This window comes from Carlito syrichta, unplaced genomic scaffold (assembly GCF_000164805.1).
Source record: "Carlito syrichta isolate Samal-C Ts95f unplaced genomic scaffold, Tarsius_syrichta-2.0.1 Scaffold311445, whole genome shotgun sequence".
Taxonomy (NCBI): domain Eukaryota; kingdom Metazoa; phylum Chordata; class Mammalia; order Primates; family Tarsiidae; genus Carlito; species Carlito syrichta.
In genome coordinates, this window is record NW_007255541.1 from 113,168 (window position 1) to 123,424 (window position 10,257).

The window sequence follows — 10,257 nt, forward strand, 5'->3', positions numbered from 1 at the left end:
GTCTCATTCTGTCACCCAGGCTGGAGTGCAGTGACACAGTTATGGCTCACCAGAGCCTTGTCCTCCTGGGGTCAGGTGATTGGCCTCAGCCTCCCGAGTAGCTGGTGCTAGCTGGTGCTACCAGTGCATGCCACCATTCTTGGCTAATATTTTATTTTTCGTAGAGACAGTTTCTTCCTATGTTGCCAAGGTTGGTCTCAAATTCCTGGGCTCAGAGTTATCCTTTCTCCTCAGTCTCCCAAAGTTCTGGGATTACAGGCATGAGCCTCCGTGCCTGGCCAGAAACGATTTTAATATGGAGTCTTATTTTTGATCAGTTACTAACATTTATAGAAAATTCTCTTCACTATACACAAAACAAGCCTGACAAGTATTATTTTGTTTACTCTCTCTTCATAATGTTAATTGGGATAATGAAAATGAGCAGTATATAGCACTTATTAGAGGCCAATTAAAAAACTTAAATAGTTATCTTAAACACAAGTATTTCTTCTAGTTGAAAAGTAAAAGAATTATTTGTTAGGATAATTGACTCTTCATTTGGAAAAAGAAAATCTACCTACATCTGAGTCGGTTTTGAAGTGAGAGAAAGACACTATCCATGCATAATGTAAAGTGTGATTAATGTTATAATATGTCAAGCTAAGAATAGTTACTAGCATCAGAGCTGGGGCAATTTGCTGAGTATATCTCAGCAGAGTTTTTTTTTGTTTATACATCCCTAAATGGGTTTGCAGATGATAGTGATTTTATTTGTGTCACTAAGGGCCCAGTGGATATGAAAAGTTCAATTCTTCCTGTTTCACAGGTATTTTATATTCAGGATTTTCTAATATTTATGGTGACTCAGATTCTTTTCCTGTGAACAGTCCACTCATATTTTATTTTTCAAACCAAAGTTAAACATCTTATTATTTTTTTCAAAGGCTTTAGGGGATACTAAGGGCTTTTGGTTACAAGGATACATTGTATAGTAGCAAAGAATTCTGGGCTTTAAGTTTACCTGCCACTCCCACCAGTGCAATCGATAAGTGATTGTTCATCCTTCTCCCCATTTCTACCACCTTCTGAGTCTCCAGTGTCCATTCTGCCATTCTGTATGCCTTTGCAGACCCTTGGTTAGCTCCCACTTATAAGTGAGAACATGTATTTGGATTTCCATTCCTGTGTTACTTCACTTAGGATGATGGTCTCCATCTCCTTACAACTTACGGCAAAAGACATTATTTCATTATTTTTTATGGCTGAGTTGTACTCCACTATATGTATCTATACACACACACATATGCCACATTTTCATTATTTACTGGTCAGTTGATGAGCATTTAGGTTAATTCCACTCCACATCTTTACAAATGTGAATTGTGCCGTGATAAACATAAGAGTGTAGGTGTCTTTTTAATATAATGACTCTGTTCCTCTGGGTAGATACAAAATAGTGCAATGGCTAGATTGAATGGTAGATCTACTTTTAGTTCTTTGAGAAATCTTCATACCAATTTCCATAGAAGATGTACTAATTTACATTCCCAACAACAATGTATAAACATTCCCTTTTCACTCCATCCATGCCAACATCTATCATTTTGGTTTTTTTCATTTTTAAATAATAGCCATTCTGACTTGTGTAAGGTGGTATCTCCTTGGGGTTTTAATTTGCATTTCCCTGATGATTAGTGATGTTGAAATTTTTAAAAATGTTTGTTTTTCATTTGTATATCTTCTTTTGAGAGATATCTGTTTTTGTCATTTGCCCAATTTTTTTTCTTTTTTTAAATGATAGATATGTCGGGTACAAGTCAGGATTAGTTACACAAACAGGATTCGTGAAGATGAAGTTTGGACCTCCAACTGGCCCTCACTTCCCCTGATTTAGGACCTCGTACCCTTTGTGATGCTGTGTGTCCCCTCCCTTCCTCCCCTGGCAGTGTCCAGTGACCACCAGTCCCTCCCTTGTGCTATTGTGATTAATGTTCAGGTCTCACTTATGAGTGAGAACATTCAGTATTCAGTTCTTTGTTTCTGTGAAAGATCACTAAGTATTATGTTCTCCAACTCCACCCAATTTGTTGTGAATTCCATGATTTTGTTCTTCTTTATGGCTGGATAATACTCCATTGTGTATATGTATCACATTTTTAAAATCCAGTCCACTTTTGATAGGCAGTGGGGTTGGTTCCATGTTTTGGTATTGTGAACAGTGCAGCTATAAACATACATGTGCAGGTGTCTTTTTGTACATGGTTTATGTTCCTCCAGGTATATTCCCAGGAGAGGAATCACTGGATCATATGAAAAGCCAATTTTTAGTTCTTTTAGGAATCGCCACAATGCTTTCCATGGCGGTTGAACTAGCCTGCACTCCCACCAACAGTGTAGAAGCATTCCCTTTTCTCCACACCCTCACCAGCATCTGTTGTTTTTGATTTATTGATGAGGGCCATCCTTACTGGAGTTAGATGATGTCTCACTATGGTTTCGACTTGCATTTCTCTGATGGTTAGTGAGGTTGAGCACTTTTCATGGCTATTATTAATAACATTAATTACAATAGCACAATATCTCTTTGTGGTTTTGACCTACATTTCTCTGAGGATTAGTGAGGCCAAGCATTTTTTCATGCATCTATTTGCTGCTCATATATCTTCTTTTGAGAATTGTCTATTCATGTCCTTTTCCCACTTTTTGATAGGATTTTTTCCCCAGTTCACTTGAGTTCCTTGTAGATCCTGGATGCTAGGTCTTTGTCCAATGCATAATTAGTATATATGGTTTCCTCATTCTGTGGGTTGTCTCCCCACTCTCTTGATGGTTTCTTTTGCTGTGCAAAAGCTTTTCAGTTTGGTGAGTTTCCACTTGTCTATATTGTACTTTATGGCATTTGTTTTTGGGGATTTGATCAAGAATTGGTTGCCTACTCCAATGTGCATTAGAGTGATTCCTATTTTTTTCAATGATTCTTATAGTTTGAGGTTTTACATTTAGGGCTTTGATCCATTTCAAGTTGATTTTTGTATATGGCGATAGGTAGGTGTTCTGTTTCATTCTTCTGCATGTGGTCAGTTAGTTTTTCCAGCACCATTTGCTAAATATGATCTTCTTTCCCCAGTTGTTGTTATTGGTAATTTGCCCACTTTTTAATGGGGTTATTCACTTTTTTTCCTTCCTGATTTGAGTTCTTTGTAGATTATGGATATCAGTCCTTTGTCAGATGTATAGTTTGCAAATATCTTCTCCTATTCTGAAGGTTGCATGTTTACTCTGCTGATTATTTCTATTTCTGTGCAGAAGCTTTTTAGTTTAAGTCCAACTTATTTGTTTTTGTTGCAATTGCTTTTAGGGTCTTAGCCATAAATTCTTTGCCTAGGCCAACATCCAGAAGAGTTTTTCCTAAGGTTTATTCTATTATTTGTATGGTTTCTGGACTATTATTTAAGTCTTTAATCCATCTTGAGTTAATTTTTATATATGATGAGAAATAGAGATCAAGTTTCATTTTTCTGCATGTCACTATTCAATTTTCCCAGCACGATTTGTTGAATAGGGTGTCTTTTCCCCAGTGTCTTTTGATGTGCTTTATCAAGGATCAGTTGGATGTAGACATTTGTGTTTATTTCTGAATTCTGTGTTCTGTTCCATTGGTTCATGTATCTGCTCTTGTACCAGTACCATGCTGTTTTGGTTACTATAGCCTTGTAATATAATTTGAAGTCAGGTAATAATGTGATGCCTCCAGATTTCTTCTTTGTGCTTAGGATTGCTTTAATTATTCTGGCTGTTTTTTGGTTTCATATGAATTTTAGGATTTTTTTTCTAATTCTGTGAAAAATGATATTGGTGGTTTTATAAGGATTGCATTGAATCTGTCAACTACTTTGGGTAATATGGTCATTTTAACAATGTTGATTTTTCCAATCCATGAGCATGGGTTGTTTTTCCTTTTTTTTTTTTTTTTGGTGTCATCTATGATTTCTTTCATCAGTGTTTTATAGCTCTCCTTGTAGAGGTCTTTCCTCTCCTTTGTTAAATATATTCCTAAGTATTTTAATTTTTTGGCAGTTATTGTAAATGGCATTGAGTTCTTGAGTTGATTTTCAGCTTGGTTGTTATTGTTACATAACAATGCTACTGATTTGTGCATGTCGATTTTGTATTCAGAGACTTTAACAAACTCGTTTATCTAGTTCAGGAGTCCTGGGGATTTTCCAAATATAAGATCCTATTATTGGCATACAGAGATAATTTGATTTCTTCTTTTCCATTTTGGATACCTTTTATTCCTTTCTCTTGCCTGATTACTGTGGCTAGGACTTCCAGGACTATGTTGAATAGTAGTGGTGGAAGTGGGCATCCTTGCCTTTTTCCAGTTCTGAGGGGGTTGGTCTTGCTGTCTCAGAGGCGGCAGAAGTTAAAGAGTGGAGGAGGTAGAAGGGGAGGCAGGAGAGGCAGGCACACTTGGTGTAACTTCACAGAAATACATCATAATTTCTGTCTGACTTTTTTGCTTTTTCATTTTTCTAAAAATACTCTATATGGTACCAAGTCTTCTTCCACCAGTTGCTTTCATTTTAGTGCCCGTATCACAGAAGAGTCCATGTCATGAAGAAAATCAAAATAAGTCTCAAAGAATTGGAACTTAGATGGTTTAATGTCAGTTTGTTTTCTGGTAATGCTTCTTCTATGACTTTTTCCTTATTGTTTGGCACTGAGTTGGCAGCACTCATCTCTGTCAAGTTGTCTTCTGTTAATTCCTCTGATGTGGTGTCTATTTAGCTCTTGAATTTCTCCAAGATCCATATGTTGAAACACTTCACATCCCCTCACCTTCTTTTTTAATATTCACAATCTATTTCATGATTTCCTTAATTGGCTCTGTCATAAATCCTGGGAAATCATGCACAACATCTGGACACAGTTTTTGGAATTTATTATTTTAGCTTGATGGATTTCATGGTTTTTCTGTAAAAACAATGATATCTTTAGTGGTGTAATCCTTTTGGACTTTCATGATGTTCTATCAGGATTTTCTTCCATAGCATTGACAATCTTTTCCATAGAGTATGGTATATAATGAGCCTTGTAGCTTCTTAGGACCCCCTCATCTAGAACATGAATTAGAGATGCTGTATTTGGAGGCAAGTAGATCACTTTGATGCCTTTGGTGTCAAAATCATGGGGTTCTGGGTACCCAGTGGCATTGTCCAATATCAAAATAATTTTAAAAGGCAGCCTTTTACTGTCAAGGTACTTCCAGATCTCAAGGACAAACTATCGATGAAACAAATCTAGAAAAAGGATTCTGGTTGTCAGACCTTCTTGTACAAACAAAAGATTGGCAACTGATGTTTATCTTTTCCCTTCAAGGCTCAGGCATTAACAACTTTATGGATAAGGGCAGTCCTAATCATAAACCTGTACTGTGCAAATACAATAGTTAGCCTATCCCTTCCTATCTAAATCCTGGTGCTTGCTTCTCTTCCTTACTAATAAATATGGTTTTTTTGCCCCCTTCAGAATAGGGCACTTTTAATTGCATTAAAAACCTGTTCAGGCAGATATCCTTTCTTCTCAATGATTTTCTTAATGGCATCTTGGTTACTAGTCTGCTGCAGACCATTATCTTGACATTTTCAAAGCAAAACTTCTTTCTAACATTATCAAATCATTTTTGCTGGCATTAAGTCATCCAGCTTTAGAGCCTTTGCCTTCCTTTTGTTTTAAGTTTGAATAATGACTTCACCTTTTTCTCAAATCACATTAGAGTCTTCTTATAGCAATCCTGCAACCACATAAAAACTCCATTTTTAATACAAGATAAAAAGATATTTCACAAAAATGTCGAGGTTTTCACACCTATTGGTATAGCCACAATGAAGGCTTCATAAATTTTCTTTTTCTTTATTTTTTTAATGATCCTTACAATGGATTCATTTATCTTTAAATGGCAGGCAACTGCAGCTGCAGATCTCAATCTATGGTACATATCAAACAATTCAACTTTTTCTTGTAATGTCATGATTTTTCTCTGCCTCTTGAGAGCATTTACAGCCACTAGTGGCACTCCATGTAGGTCCCATGGTGTTATTCAAAATTTATTGTATTGCACCAACCATGATGAAAAACACTTGAGAACTGCAATAAATCACTGTTTACAGTAGTAAATATAAATATTTATAATAAATATAGCAATATTTGCAATTTATTAGAGAGAGTCACCACTGATGTGGAGATGGTTTGCATCACATGACTTTTTAAGTGGACACTTGCAACACTTGAGCTCATGGAAATAGTAACAGGAGGTGGCTACAAAATTATTACAGGAGTACAGTATGTACTACTGTTAATTTCATACAGTTATGATTTAATACTGCATTTTATGCTTAGTTGCATTTCTTGCAACTGTGAATGGTGTCATGTATGGTCTATATGTATTTGTGTGCATAAGTTTTGATACATTTTAACTTTTTCTGAGTACCATGGCTCACATCTATAATTCCAGCACTTTGAGAGGCTGAGGCAGGAATATCACTTGAGCCCAAGAGCTCACAACCAGCTGGGGCAACATAGCAAGACCTCACTTCTACCAAAAAAAAAAAAAAAAGCCATGTGTGGTGGTGTGCATCTGTAGTCCTAGCTACTTGAGAGGCTGAGGTGGGAGGACTGCTTGAGCCTATGAGTTATAGGAGGTTATAGTGAGCTATGATCATGCCACTGCACTCCAACCTGGACAACAGAGTGAGACCCTGTCTCCATCTCAAAACATTAACTTTTTATAATAGATTTGTGTAATATTTTATGATAGTAAATTATAAAACAAACTAGTATATAAATATATCTTATGCATTCATTAAATGCCTAACTTTTTCTTAATTTTTGTTACTTCTAGACTATGTGGTTCTTCTGTGAGTTTTTTCAAATTGTTCCAAATCTCTTTAAAAAGTCCAATATATTTATTGGAAAAAATCTGCATGTAAGTGGCCCTGTGCAGTTCAAACCCATGGTGTTCAAGGATCAGCTGTACTTATTTATTTTCTTAATTACCTATGATTTACTTATTTGTCTATATATCTATTTATTCATTTATTGATTCATTAATTTACTTACATTGGCTCACACCATTGGGGCTAGAAAGCCCAAAATTTGTAGGGCGGGCTGGTAGGCTGAAAAATCATGCAGGAATTGATGTTGTAGTCTTGAGCTCAAAATCTGTAGGGTAGCTAATAGGCTGGAAACAGGCAGGATTAATACTACAGTCTTGAGGCAAAATTTATTCTCCAGGAAATCTCAGCTTTTGTTCTTATGGTCTTCAACTGACTGCATGAGGCCCACTTAGAGTCACCTAACTGTAGACGTTAATAACATCGACAAACTACCTTCAAGAAACACTCATTAGTGTTTGAGTAATTGAGTACTATAGCACAGTCAAATTGATACATAAAAATAACCTCATGTGTGATAATTTATTAAGTGACTGCATGTGACTTACTGAAACTGCCTGAACATGGCCAGGTTTGCCAGTCTGTAATCTCAGTCTCTTGTGTCATGGATGTGTGTTGCTTTTGGTGTAGCTTTCGGAGGTGGTCTAACAACTCCATTTCCAAGTCATTTCCAGAAGACATTCATTTTCTATCACTTTTTTCAAAACAAATGGGCATTTACAAAATGTGTGATTTTCTAACTCTAGCATACATCCGCAACCTCCTTACTTCTGGAAGAGCTAGATGTAGCAAATATTTTCTTTCAAAAGGTTAGGGGAAAGTTGAGACCGCTTTTTTCTATTTTATATACAGGACTTCTGTAAATGGCCGGTCCATCTTCCCAAAGGGTGGTGGGCATTTCCAATCGGCCAAACGTGGCGTGTTTTTCCACCAGTCCTCTTCCGTTGTCAAAGACGGCCGTTCACCATTCCACCGGTGGTCGACGGGGTCCCCGCTAACCTTCCAGCCCCCTAAGGCCCTTGTCCCTCGCTGTCAGGACTAGGCTGGTCTCGCCCAGTGGAGACGCAGCGATCCCTCCAGGGCCCGGATCTGCTCGGCTCTGTGACCTCACAGGCAGCCGAGCTTGCATCAGGGAACTCACCTTTTCCAGCCCTCCCAACCTAGCAGCCCTGCCGCGGCTTTCAGGCCGACGCCATGCTTCTCGCCCGGCCACACCCGCCGCCACCCAAAGGCGCTGCAGCATCCTGGCCGGGGGCTTCGTCTAGGCCCGGCAGGCGAGGCTGTGGCCGCCATCAGATCGCCCCAGCGGGGCGGGGAGGGAAAGGTTCGCCTCTGCAGCAAGACCTGGGCGTGGCCGGTGAGCAGCCGCTGCGCAGGCGCCAGGTGTCTGCAGGGCGGAGGCCACGACTTGCCCCGGGCTCCCCCAGTTCACCGGCCAGCCTGGGGCGAGGGCCCGGAGGGTCCCCGGGGAGCTGGCCGCGCTCTGCGTCTCCTTGCGTCCTCTGCCGGAACTCTATCTTAATTATATATTTTTAAGTGGTTAACACATGTGCATGTCACAAAATGTAAAAGGGATAAAAGGGTGTACAAGGAGAAGCAGCTCTCCCTTCTGTTAGGGTTACGGATGGACAGGTGGGGGGAAATGGATGGAGCAGGGAGAGGCGCAGCAGGGAGGGGCGCAGCCACGCTGGAGCCGCAGGCCCAGGTGCCGGCTGGGAACCCAGAGATCCGAGTAGATTGCAAAGAACTGCGACACACAGAAAGGTTAAGAAAGAAAAGTTTATTTAAAAGTGAGTTAGAGAGAGAAAGAGAAGGAGGAAGATTGGCCTCCCCAAGGTGGGGGAGGGGGACCAAAGCCAGGAAGCATGGCGACAGCCACGGCTCAAAGAGCACATGTCCACACCAGAGTCTAGCAAGGCAATGGCCGCTGGTTGCTTGGGGCTGAGTCCTTTTAACCATTCCCCTATATGGGGGAGGATCATTAAGGTGATTGGATGGTGGTCTGCTCCACTCATCACAAAGGGGCAGGCAAGCGCAGGGACTGATGGTGTCAGGTGATGGACAGCAGGCAGGTGGATGGGTTAGTCACGTGATTGTTGCCATGGTGGGGCTTATCTGTGTCACTAGTTCACAGAGGGCTGATTAGGTTAACCCTGGGGGGGGGGAGATTCCTGCAAGAGACTTGTTAGACATTTGCAATTCACAAACTCAGACATTTGCAACTTATAAAGTTGTTGACCAAAAGTGGGGTGGTCTTATTATTACTTTTATGACTTTGGTCAGCCAAAGGGTGATCTTTGATCTTCGGCCTTGACAAGGAGCCTAAAAGTTTACTAGAGATTATTATTCTAAACCATGGATGGTTAGGCTGTCCTGGTTTTGCATCTGAAGGAGGTTTGCCAAGGTGGATGGGATAGGTTGCTGCTTGTTCAGTAATAGAATGTCCTGAATGCTTGCTAATGGGTTCCACTGAGGCAAAAAGACTAAAGAATAAACTAGTTGCTTCTGGGTTTCTACAGGTACCTTTCACCTTCTACTCAACTTCTTTCTTCAGATGCCACCAGTAATAACTGTTGTTTTGTATATTTTACCAGAGATTCTATCTTTAACCATATATAAACACACGTTGTTACACATATTCTTTTTGCTTTTCCTACACAAACGGTGACACACCATTACACTGTTCTCTGTACCTTTCCTCTTTTGCTTAATACTGTATTATGGAGCGAGACTTTTTATGGTTGTAGAGCATTTCATTATATAGTTGTTCCAAGATTTATTTAACAAGTCCGTTTGAAAGGTGCAGACCACAGTCAGAAGGGCATCCCCAAGATGACTCTGCCTCCCAAAGACAACAAAGGCCATAAATTCCTGCCTTTCCCGCCCGCGCGAAACTTAAACCTGTGCTCAAACAACCTCTTCCTATAGAAATGCTACCTCATAATCTCCTCCAATAAGACTCAGACACGGCACTGGCCTGCCCCTGCAAGGTTCATAAATATACCTTTCTCCCTGCATAACGCTCTCTCTTTCTTATTCCCTCTCTCTGTCCCGTCACTCTCTCGCCTTTTCTCTCTCTCTCTTGCTTTCTCTCTCTGTCCCTGCCACTCTCTTACTCTCTTGCTCTCTTTCTCTCTCGGTCTCTCTCTCTTTTTCTCTCTCTCTCGTCCTTCCTCAGTTACAGTCCCTTCGTGTAACTGCCCCTTTAATAAATCTCTCAGTTCAGACAGCGTGGAGTCGTTACTGGGCGCCCCCCCAAAACTTCTTTCATTGGTGCCGCGACTCGGATGGGTGTTTTCTCGCCTCTGTTTGGGTGTAT